A 12,244-nucleotide genomic window follows, 5' to 3' on the forward strand; every position below is an offset into this window, starting at 1 on the left:
CCTCCTGCCCCCTTCTTAGGAGGCTCCCAGATGGGCTTCAACTTGAAGCAGAGGAGGGAAGCCTAGCAGCAGCGGGAGCAAGCCAGTCAGCAGCTGCCAGGCCTGGGGAAGAGGGGGAGCAGAGCCCGAGGGGCTTGGGGGCCCAACAGACAGGTCAGCCCTGTCTGATACCAGGTCAACAAGGCGAATGGGGCTGAGGGCTGTGAGTGCGAAGAGGTGCCTGGAAGGGGCTGTGACAGGGAGAGGAGGAGGCCTGGTGAGCTGTGCTTCCTCTCAGACAACGGATGCACCGAGGTGGCCCCTCCAGCAGATGCCCGGATGTTCACTGGGGCTGGGGGGGGGGGTCCTGCCTCCTCCTGCATCCCTCTAGCTGTGGATTCCTGCTGGGGGCTGGAGGGACAGCGGGCAGAGGAGCAGCCCCTGAGGCAGGCAGGAGGAAGGAACAGGAAGGTTGTGCGGTGCTGGTGCCGCAGCCCCAAATGGCCTGGGTCTCACCCCGCAGTGTGCTGTTGATGTGGTGGAATGCTGGCTTCCTTCTCCAAGTCTAGGTCTTCAGCGGTGACTCAGAAATCCAGTCCAGAGGGTGTGGGCAGCCTCAGGGGCTCCCCTTGCCTGTGTGGCAACAGGAATCCTGCGTCTTCGGGGCATGGGACCATGAGATGTGAGTGAGCAGTTCTTTCAGGCTCTTTTCTGCCCTCTTGTTCCATGTGCATCCTAGTCAGGCTGGTTCTTCTGCTGGGAAACCACCTGAGCTGCAGAGGGAGGCCAAGGGCTCTCCTCCCTTCTTTTCTTTGAGGACTTTGGGGGCAACCAGGTGTGTGCAGGACCCCTCTTCCTCTGCACTGGCGGGAAACCTCGGGTGGAACTGTATGAGCCCCTGATGGCATTTCTTTGGGGGCAGGAGTTCATAGAGGAGGTCTGGGATTTCTTGTTGGATCTGTCTTCTAAGCTCTTGATGTGGAGGTTTCTCTGTAGAGACCCAGGACTTGACATGTGAAGGAAGAGAGGCCTCTTGGACCCACAGGTGCCTCATTTCAGGTTGTTCACCCCCAGTGCCATGTGGGCGCCTCTGATCCTCCTTCCTCTCTGATTGCCAGGTCTTTCTCCTGCTTGGCCATCCCTTTCCCGCTCTCACCAAGGGCCCTCCATACCATCTCTGTGCACGAGTCCCGGGTACACCTGGGTGTTGTGGGCAGCTTAGGGGTGAGTAGCTGTTCCTGCACCGCACAGACAGTGACTATGCCCACTGAAGTCACTGAGCTGCAGGACATCGTGGAGGTCTGAGTACACAGCACCGCCTTCCTCTGATGGCCTCGCCTGCAGATGGAGCTAAGGATGCCCAGAAATGAGGGCAGGGTCTGTGAGATCATTGAATGTGGTCTCAGAGATGCTATGACCAAGCGTGGATGCAAAGTCACTGGATACTTATAGGCTGGCCTGCAAGTGGCTAGCAGCTCATGGACAGCTGGGTGACCTGGACAAGCCCAGGGAAATCGGAGAGCACGGGGAGCGGGCTGGAGGCAGCCGAGCCCTCCTGGCAGGTGCTGACCCCCCCGGTGCCGGGGGCGGGGCCGAGGGGCAAGATCTGCCCAGGTAACTGCCTATAGAGCACTTGGATAAGGTCAGTTCTTGGATACAGAATTGGGCCCTGAGCTCTGCCCTTTAGCTGCCAACTTTGTCAAAGGCCAAGCACACTGTTTGGCCTGTTGCCGGGACGCAGCTCTGTAACCTGCGAGCATAGAATGTGCGCATGTGCACAGGGCCCACGCGGGACGGCGCATGCACAGAAGACACGGTAGAGGGTTGGGGGTTGGCCCACGGCTGTATACATGGGGATGCGCCCCCCCCCCCCCCCGCCCACTCTTCCCCCGACCCTTTGGCGCTTCCGAGTCTCCTGCAGTCTGTGGATTAGAGGCTTTTGCCTTGAGGGCGATGAGCATCTACCCTGGCCAGGGCCCCAGAGCTGTCTGGGAACTAACTGTACAGGACGGTCCCCCCACCCCACCCCGGCCGCAGAGCGGGAATTGCTGGGGAGCAGGGTACCTGGCCCAGCGGCCGCTGCCGGAGGTAGCAGCTTTGGCATCAGCGCCTGTCCATCCTCTCGCCCTTTCCCTGGGTGCCATCTGAGGGGAACGCCGCTCAGAAGTGCCCATGCCACCGAGATCCTGCTAGGGTGGCAACTGAAGTGGCGGCTGGGGTGGCCTGGGAGGGACATATATACCATATATATTTCCCAGTTTCTGTGGGAGAGCAGGAGCCTAACTTTGGTGGGTACTAAATAGCACACAGAGATGTCTTCATCACCAAGAAAAACCATTGCAAACTCAGGCATAACTCAATGTGCTGGACACACTCCACAGATCAACCTCACCTCAGCACTGAAAACTCCCCTGCCTTTTGTTTCAGGGAAGCTGAGCTCAGACTGAGTTCTGGCCTTTTCCCCTTATTGCAATAGCCTTAGATATCATCTTCCTTGTCTGTTTAAACTTTCTTGGGTGTAATTTTTGCTTTGATGAAAGTAAAGGGTAGAAGACTTACAGCAATATAGACTTTCTTACCCTTTGGCCTTTATGTTATAGTAGCCATGTGTAATATATCAACATGAATTGAACTTCACCTTCTGAGACTGGGGTATCATTTTTTCATTCAAATGTCACATATACAATAAAAGAATTGCAGAGGAGAAAAATAGGCTATCTCATTTATCCAGATGGTACGACTTCTGGTGCTTTGTTCCTTTCTTCCTGAAGCTCTGATTTTAGAAACTCTTGTGTCACTTGACTTCAACCTGAAGAAGTTCCTTTCTCATCATTTTGTATTGAGTTACCCGATAATGAACTTTTTTGTTTTCTTTCACCTTCACCAGACTTGGCTTTATTTTCACGTTTGTTTTGCCATTAATCTTGGAGGAGATCTTTGCTACATTAGTGTCCTGAGTTACTAGTTCTTTTCTTTCAGTTGTTGAAAGACCTTATTCCCGCTTTTGTTTTCAGGTGAGAAATCACAAGTCTTGAAACTGACATTCTTTTATGTATAACTGACTGCTTTCAAGATTTTTCTTTACCTTTGATTTTTTTTGCAAGTCAATTAAAAAGTGTCATGTTCAGGGGGAGGGTAGAGCTCAGTGGTAGAGTGCATTCTTAGCATACACATGGTCCTGGGTTCAATCCCAAGTACCTCTGTCAAAAATAAAGAAACCTAACCACCCCTGTCAAACAAACAAAGAAAAAAGACCCCAGCAAATTGTCGCTGACATCCATCCATCTATCTACACACACGCATGCACACACACACACAAGAAATGTCAGGTTGAAGGCTTTCTAATTCTGTTGGAAATGAATACCAACATTGGACACTCCTCAGGTTGTCAGAAATCCTGAGGTTGTCACTGGATCTCTCTAGCCCGTGGAGAGTGAAAATAATTGAGCAGGTAGACAGAATGCATGGCCCAATCAGAGCAGGCCCCCATATATTCCTTTTGCATTTAAGTTGGTTTATCTCTGCTCTTTCCACAGTCAATAAAATCTTTCCACAGAAATCTTTCCTGAACTCCCAATTCAGGATTCAATAAATGACCCATCTTAACCCATATCCTGTCTCATGGTAGATCACTTACAACAAATTTTGAATGAGGAAAATAAGCAACCTAAGACAAATGGGCAGTATAATTTTGAAGTACTTAGCTTTTTTCCCATCTGTATTGCCCGCATCCTATCCCAAGTCAGTTAGACACACATTAGTATTATATTTCCTCCCTAGAAATCTAAGGAAAATGGCAAGATTGTGTTACATATCTTGAGGAAATCAGCATTAGAAATAGGTGGTTTGCCTACAACAGAGATTCAACTTGAGGCTTCATTATGACAAAAAGTTCTTGAACTTGGGCCAGGGTTAAGAAGAGGTGGGAAATGTAACTGAACAGGACCCTATGGGGACTTCCTGGGACAAACTCCACCCCACCAGGGCTTCTGCCTGCTTGTTCGAAAAAAAAAAAAAAAAAAAACTTTAGCCTCCTAGGCTCTCCCCGAATTTCAAAGAATAAATTTAATACATTTAATCAGAAGAGAAGGGGACAGTGGGTGGAGGTTCTTACCTGGCAATTTCAGCATCCTTGGGTTCACCTAGAAGACGAGCTCTCAGCTAAGGTTTCAAATCTGTGATCTTGGAAATCAACATCCCCCGCTGCCAACTGAGCCTGATGCAGTTCTTCCAAGAAATCTCAGAGCATAGAGGACCCCCCATGAGGGTCCTTCTGCGGTAAACTGATGCAGTGAAGACAGCAGACGTGTCCATGTTTCAAGTACCTGGGTGTGTGGTCTTTTCTGTTGCCAACCAGGACTGAGTCTCCAAATTAGCTAACCAGGTGTCCACAATTCAATTCTGACACTAACTACCTACAGCTGGAGTCAGACCCCACAGGTTTAATGGCTCAGTCCTACAAGGCTGCCCCCACCTTCCGATGCCAGTCACAAATGGGGTATTCAAGCTACTCACACTTCTACCTACCTGACCCTAAATTCAGGTGTTCCACGACCCCCTCCTTGGGTTTGATAACACACTAGAATACTCACAAAACTCAGAAAGGCACTTTACTTTCATTTACCAGTTTATTACAAAGGATACAAGTCAGGAAAAGCTAAATGGAAGAGATGCATAGAGCAAGATAGATGGGGTGGTGGAGAGTTTCCAGCCCAGAACAACAATGTATCCGTCAAACTAGAAGATTCCCTGAATCTCTTTCAAGAGTTTTTATAGCCCAGTCTTCAGGCCGCTCCCCTCACAGATGGCCAATGTTCTAGATCCTTGAACCAACCACATCTTTGATCTCTCTGGTGACCAGCCCCATACTGATGCAATCTCAACACCCTCCCCCATCACCTTATTAGCATCATAAACACAGGTGCAGTCCCAAGGAATTCAGGAAATTCTAAGGGCCTTTAGGAGCCCCGTGCCAGGAACCAGGGATGAAGAAGAAATATATTGTTTATTATACCACAAGAGGCTTCTCAAAAGAGGCAAGGCAGAGAGAACTTCCCCTTGTGTCTTCCAAGGTGGCTTCTCGAAGGAATAGTAGCTGGATAGGTTAATGAGGTCAATTGCAATTTAAATGTTATTGTTTCCTGAAAGCCTTTCATCCTTAACATGGAAATAGTTCACATGTCCTCATTTAATGTCATTTCTAGTTTTAAGCAATGTGCACACAAAATAAAGGGTACACAGTCCAAACCTAGGGAGATTTGAAACGTGCGATTTGGAATCAAAGTCTAGAATCATCTCTGGGCTTTGAGCTGAGGTGGAGGAAGAGTAGCCAAACTTACCAGCAACTCCAGCTCCATCTGCAGCTCCTGCCTGGCTGGGACATGACCCCGGAGCAGAGTTGAGTTCAAGGGGTAAAAGAAGAGGGCATAACTTTCCATTTTCTAGATGAGCACTCACCAAAAATTATATCATGCCAGGTGTGTTGCGGAAAAATGTGTTACAGCTCAGTGGTGACAGCAACCTCGATTGGGGCGAGAGACCAAGCAGCACTCACAGAGTTGGAGAACTCAGGTTTATCACACCAGGGAACCCAAAAGAGTTAACACTTCAAGCTCTGGACCCCGTCTGTAGGTTTACACAGGCCTTTTATAGGCTGCCAATTTTACACTTTGCAACATCATATGCAAATAAAGTATAACAGAAGTTGACCAACCAGGAAATAGAAATAGACCAATCAGGAGTGAGCTCCATGCAAATAAAGTACTACAAATGGACCAATCGGAAGTGAGAGTAATAACCAATCAGGAGTGAAGGAAATAACCAATCAGAAGTGAGCTCAGGGAACCAATAGAATTCTAGGTGTAAGTTAGCCTCTTTAGAGGCAAAAAGTGAGGTAAAGTCTCTGGGCCAGGGAACCAGACGGTGCTGGGAGGAGAGCAGTGGCCCAGCCTAGGGGTCCTGCCGGTCTTTTTACGGGGCTTCCCGCCTCAGGTTCACATGTAATTTTGAATATTCTAATAAACAGACCAGGAAAGTGAAAAATGAAATGGTTGAAGTAAATGTAACAGACTATAAATTTGTTACAAAAGCATCATGGTCAGGGTTTGAAAACCAGCCCCATCTTCTGTAGGTGTCCCTGATGAATGAAACCATGGACAAAGAAACATAGGGTACATCTGTCTGGGTCATCAGATAAGTGTGAGTGGGTAAATACCACCCACTTAGTCAACGAATACAATTACATTATTAATTCAGAATTTATTTTTCAGCTTAAAACAATAGCCATTTACCATCACATAGTTCTGTAAGTCAGAAGTCCCTTCTGGCTAACTGGGTTTCTTACTCAGGTCAGGAAGTGTGAGGCTGTTCGAGTTCTTTTACTGTTAAGGAGATGTCACCTGGAGAACCAGGAGAGTGCAGGGAGGAAGAAAACCAGGAGAAAATAGACAGCAAATCAGACTGATTTCAAGTGATTAAATTCAATTATATGTCAAGCCAACAGTCGTTGTTCATTGTTTACTATTGACTTGATATCCCTTGTGGTTCATAACCAAGATCACGGCCACACACTCAGTTCTCTGCTAAGTTCATAGATGATTCTAAACCACCACCAACAACAAAATAGTGACAGATTATTTAAGGAATATTTATAAATTGTCCTGGGAGAGCAACATAAAGCAATGCTTTGTCCTGGGACAAAATAAAAAATTCCTAGAGGAAGGAATAGTTAGTTGATTGGGGCGTTGGGGGTGGTCAAGTCGCAATGGCCACGTCATTCAGGGGTGAAGGTTCTCAGGGAGAAGGAAGGCTGAACGTTTACTTGTGGATTTAATCCGCTGTCATTCTGTAAACAATCCTGTCGGGAGCATGTAGTCAGGATATCCCTAGTTATCAAGAGACAGAGACATTTACAGAAGTGAGCAGCTGCAGGGTCAAACGGGTCCTTGTCTTCTGGTGGGCGTTTCATAAAGTAGCATCTAGGAGGCAGGGAGCCTGGATCAGAACGGGGAGGAGCGACGTCCTTTCATATACTTTGACAGCGCCACCTAGAGGGCGGCTGTGAGATGGCCTTGACGTACTTGTATTATTTCTCCAATGAAACGTTGTTAAGTCTGTCTGCAACAGTCAAGAACTAAAACCTGTCCAGGCTTTTTATATTGGAAGAAAAGAAGCCAAAATATGTGAGAACAGATTTAACAACAACAGTAGCAAACTCTCAAATTTCATTGAGGATTCACTATTAATAAGGCTATTTTTTAAATGTACAATTTATGAACGTTCGTTATGACCTTCCCATATTTTGAATCTCAGAAACATTTAAAATAAGCGTCATGATTTTTGATTCACCTACATTTTTATATTTCCCTGGGCAGTAACATATTAATTCATAATAGCCCCAGTTTAGGAATGACCCAAATATCCATCAGCAGTAGAATACATCAGTGTGCAGTGTGTTACTCCAGTGAAATACTACAAACAATGACCTACCACCATGTGCCACGACCCAGACAAGTCCCTCCGGCATACTACTGAGCAAAAGATGGTGGACACGAAGTACATACCATTGACAGCAGGTTTGAAAACAAGCAAAGCTAATTTGTGGTGACAGACAGTTAGGACAGTGGTTCTCTGAGGGGAATGTGGACTGGGAGTGGGTAGCCTACTGGGGTCCCGGAAATGTGTCCTGTTTTGATCTGGGTGTGGCTTAAAAGGCTATAAAAATGCACTGAGCTGTATTCTTAAGATCATGGTCCTTTACCGGATGTAAATGATCTCAGTAAAAGGGGAAGGGATGATGGCAACAGACAGGCAAACTGAAATTTCCCTGTTGATACCAGTACTTTACTGAGAGGATCAAATCCTAAAGTTTTCTGGGATGGTTGTTAAAAAACTTCTCCTGGAGTTTGGTGAAGCAGACTGAGAACTCACCAGGGCTGGCTTTTGTCATCTCCAAGGATCTTTTGAGCCCTCAAGAGAAACACAACTTTTGGTGTTCCTGGAACCTGGCCTCAGTGAGCCCACAAGGAAGGTCGGATGTGGTTTGATAGCACACATCCACTGCTTAATCTGTAAGAGGTCTGGTGTATCTGCATGAAAGGTAAGGGCTTGCTCATTCTGCTGGATAATAAAACAAAGTCTAAAGTGACTGTTATGGAAAAAAACAAGTAAATAAAATGACTGTTGTGAAGGTGGCATGGTTGTTGCCGAGACGTGCTGAACAGTACCAAATGGAGTGACGAGAAACACAGAAACGAAAAAGGGGAGTTCCAAGAGTAGGGAAAGAATGGTTACTTTAAAAATGGTGTTGGCAAGAAAGAGAAAGAAAAATACCGTATGAGATCGCTCATATGCGGAATCTTAAAAAAAAAAAAAACAAACATAAATACAAAACAGAAACAGACTCAGACATAGAATACAAACTTGTGGTTGCCAGGGGGACGGGGGGGGTGGGAAGGGACAGACTGGGATTTCAAAATGTAGAATAGATAAACAAGATTATACTGTATAGCACAGGGAAATATATACAAGATCTTGTGGTAGCTCACAGAGAAAAAAATGTGACAATGAATATATATATGTTCATGTGTAACTGAAAAATTGTGCTCTACACTGGAATTTGACACATTGTAAAATGACTATAACTCAATAAAAAAAGTTTTAAAAAATGGTGTTGGCAAAACAGACTGCCGGACATACAAAACAAAGTATGGTTATCGGCGTGGGGAAAGGGCTGGGAGGGATAAATCAGAGGTTGGGGATTAACAGACACACACATACTATAAATAAAATAGATGAACAACAAGGACCTACTGTAGAGCACAGGGAACTGTATTTAATTTCTTGTAATAACATATGATGGAAATGAATCTGAAAAGAAAAAGAAATTTATGTATGTACATGTTTCACTGAATCTCTTTATGGTACACCTGAAACTAACATTGTAAATCAATTACACTTCAATAAAAATTTTTTAAAAATTAAAAAAACGGTGTTGGCACCATTGGCATACACCCGGAAGAAGATGAAGTTTGTGTCTCACATATAGTATAGGTTGCTGTTCAGCCTATCCAGTGAATGTTTGAGATCAGAGAGTCAAGGGTACAGGCAGGTGAGGTGAAGGCAGAGCACTGGAGGCCGGGGATGGGGGCCAGTGGGCAGGGTCACTCCCTGCAGAGCTGGACCCCCTGAGTTGAGGGTGATACAAGGCAGTGGTTCTCAGACTGGGTGCCTAGCAGAATCCTGCTGCACAGCTAATGTGGAACACAAGCCAAGAAGCGGCCTGTGTCAGTGAGCCTGGGCCTCTGGGTTGCAGATTAGCTCTGCAGGAGATCTGACCCCCAAGTGGGAGAGAGCACAGGGCCTCTGTGTTTCTTACTAAGTTCCCCAGGAGATTCTGATATCCACTGACTTTTGAGGACCACTGATGTGGGAATGCAAAAACAAATATAATAGGATGGCAGTAGATTCCAGAATTTCAGCACAGGATTAGCTCTCTCACTTACGGAGCCCTACTGTTCACACAACCAGGAGACAGCAGCCAGAGAATTTATTCTTTCCGTTCGCCTCGACAGGTATTTATTGACTTCCTACCAGTAGCCGGGCACAGTTCTGGGCACTTGGCGTGCAGGGCGAGTGAGGGAAAGAGCATTATCTCCTCTATGCCAGGCACAGTTTAAGCCCTTCGTGTTCAGTGAAATATGTGAGCCTCGTGAAACTCTTGCGTGGTTAGTGCAATGAGCTGCTCATTTACAGATTTACAAATTAAACTCAAACACCAAGAAGTCAAGTAAATGGGGGAGTCCTGCTTTGGGTCAAAGACCCTGGGGAGAGAGCAGTGGTGGCCCGCGGCAGTGGAACGAGACGTAGAGTTAAAGGAAGTTGGTGTGGAGAATAGGCCAGATTAGTTAGGCTAATATTTAGCAAATAAAGAGTAATTTAAAAATTCCCTAGCAGGTTGTTTTTCTCAGAAAGCGTCCATTATTGTTTCCCTCTGAAAAAGGACTATTTGGAATGTGCAGCTCTACCGCCATCTGGTGGCATCTTCTGGTTACTACACGTGAGGAAGAGCTGCTCATTCTTATAATGATGTAGTGAGCCCAGCAGAGGGCGCTCTGGTCTGGGTCCTAACCACTCTGCAGGGAACCAGAGGGAGAGAACACAGGATTTCTGAGTCACACTGTGTCTCTTCACCTTGACTTCAGCCCTTGTTTGAGGCAGGCACATACTCTCAACCCTAATTGTCCTAAAGTCCCGGCTAAGTAACTGTTTCTAGTCTGATCTTTCTAGCCCCTCAAGACTGTTTTTTGGCCGCAGGAAGCACCCTTGTCAGCAACGGAGAAGTGGACGTGAGACTGGACCCTTTGGAGTCACAGGGCACCCCAGCAGGCGGCAGCGTTTCTCAACTCAAGCAAAAGCCCCCAGTGTCAACACAGTCGTAAGGCTGAGTGGCAGGCTTTCATCTGTCCACCCAAAGACCAGAATCGGGGTGCACAGCAGCACTTTCCATGTGAGCCCCAAGCTGCATGCAGCTCGAACAGCCGTCCACAATAGAATGGACACGTGTGGTGTCCCCACACACTGGGCACACGACAACAATGGATGATAAACCACAGCTGCACACGACACCAGACATTCCACCAACAGATGGGTTGAAACACCCACACGCTAAAGCCGTACAGGGCATGACTTGTTTTATAAAGGCGGACCAACCTGTCCGGTTTACCCAGGGCAGTCTCAGTTTTAGCACCCAGAAGCCCGTGACCCAGGAAACCCTTCAGTCCTGGGCGGACCTGGATGGTTGGTCGCCTTGTATGTACACAAAGTTTAAAAACAGGCAAAACAGATCTATGCTGTTAGAAGTCAGGAGAGTGTTTGCCTAGGGTTGAGGGCGGTGACTAGATAGGGGCTCTTGGGTGGGGGCTGGGAATGTTTTAGTTCTCCATCCAGATGTAGGTTACATGCGCATGTTGTTTGTGGCAATCCATCAGGCTGTACCCTTAGATCTGCACCCTTTTTGTGTGTACTATTATAATCAGAAAAAGGTTAACAATATTGAGAGGTAGGATTGCGTGGTGGTTAAGGGTGCATGCTCCCAAGCAGATTACCTGAGCTTAAAATCCAAGGTCAGGTGCCAGCTATTAAATAACTTCCTAGGGCCTCAGTTTCCTCTTCTGGGACAAGGCAGGTGGCACCAAGTGTCCAGGTATCTTTACTGCTAGGACTAGTGGGGGTGTGTCAGGGCTGAGGCCAGAAAGCACTCAGACTGCAGAGCAGGGGATTCAGTGCCAGAGAGCATGGGGCTTGGCGTGGGCATCAATAATCCCCTCTGCACCTCAGGGTCCTGACAGCTTCCCAGAGCCTTCCCTCACTCAAAGATCCAGAATCGTCAGCCTCAGCCCTGGGATTTGTGCTCAGAACACCAAACATTTCTAACTGATGAGAGCCCCCCACCTGCTTACTGTTGAGAAATCGCAGAGCATCCTTGGGTAGTTTTACTGAAGTTTTATGGCCTCAATTTACTCCTTTGTAAAATGGGAACAATTAAAAACCATAATAGCAATCACAGTTAATTGATTGCACTAAGTATGTACCAAACGCTGTGCAAGAAGCCTCGTAACACTTTGTGATGAGTAGTATTCCTCTCCCATTTTATGGATTTGGACACTGAGGCACAGAGAGGTTAAGCAACCTGCCCCGGTTCACACAGTAGTAAAGGGCAGCACTCCCCAGGCTGTACCCCTAAACACTACACCAGATCCCAGCATCTCACTAGAGTGTGGGGAAGAGAAGATGACGTCTTGTGGGCCCGGAGCCTGGCACTCAGTAGGTGCTCAGCACCAAGTCGCTCTGCCTTCTGGATCTCGGAAGCCCAGATCCCAGCTCTCTACTCACATTGGCCTTGGCTACCACCAGCGGGAACGGCTCGGACAGCTGGCATCCGCGGTCTGGTCGATTTGTCCCTGACAGTCTTCCTAGGGCCTCAGCTTGTTCTGGATAAACTCGCGCAGCTTCTGAGCAGGCAGTGAGCAGAGCTGGGACTCCCACTTTCCCGTGGCTCTGGCTGGCTGCTGAGCGGACAGCTAACGGCCAGGCCCGGGAGGGAGGCAGAAGAGAAGGAGAAACTCCTGTGCCAGGAGCCGGAAAACAGAAACTCCCGCCAGGAGGAAAGGAACTTCACAGCCTTCCCTGCGGACTCCCTCCTTCCAGCGTCTTGCCCGCCCCCCGCAGCTGTGGGTGTTTCTGCTGCTCTGAAGGAATCCCGGTG

This window comes from Camelus dromedarius, chromosome 31 (assembly GCF_036321535.1).
Source record: "Camelus dromedarius isolate mCamDro1 chromosome 31, mCamDro1.pat, whole genome shotgun sequence".
Taxonomy (NCBI): domain Eukaryota; kingdom Metazoa; phylum Chordata; class Mammalia; order Artiodactyla; family Camelidae; genus Camelus; species Camelus dromedarius.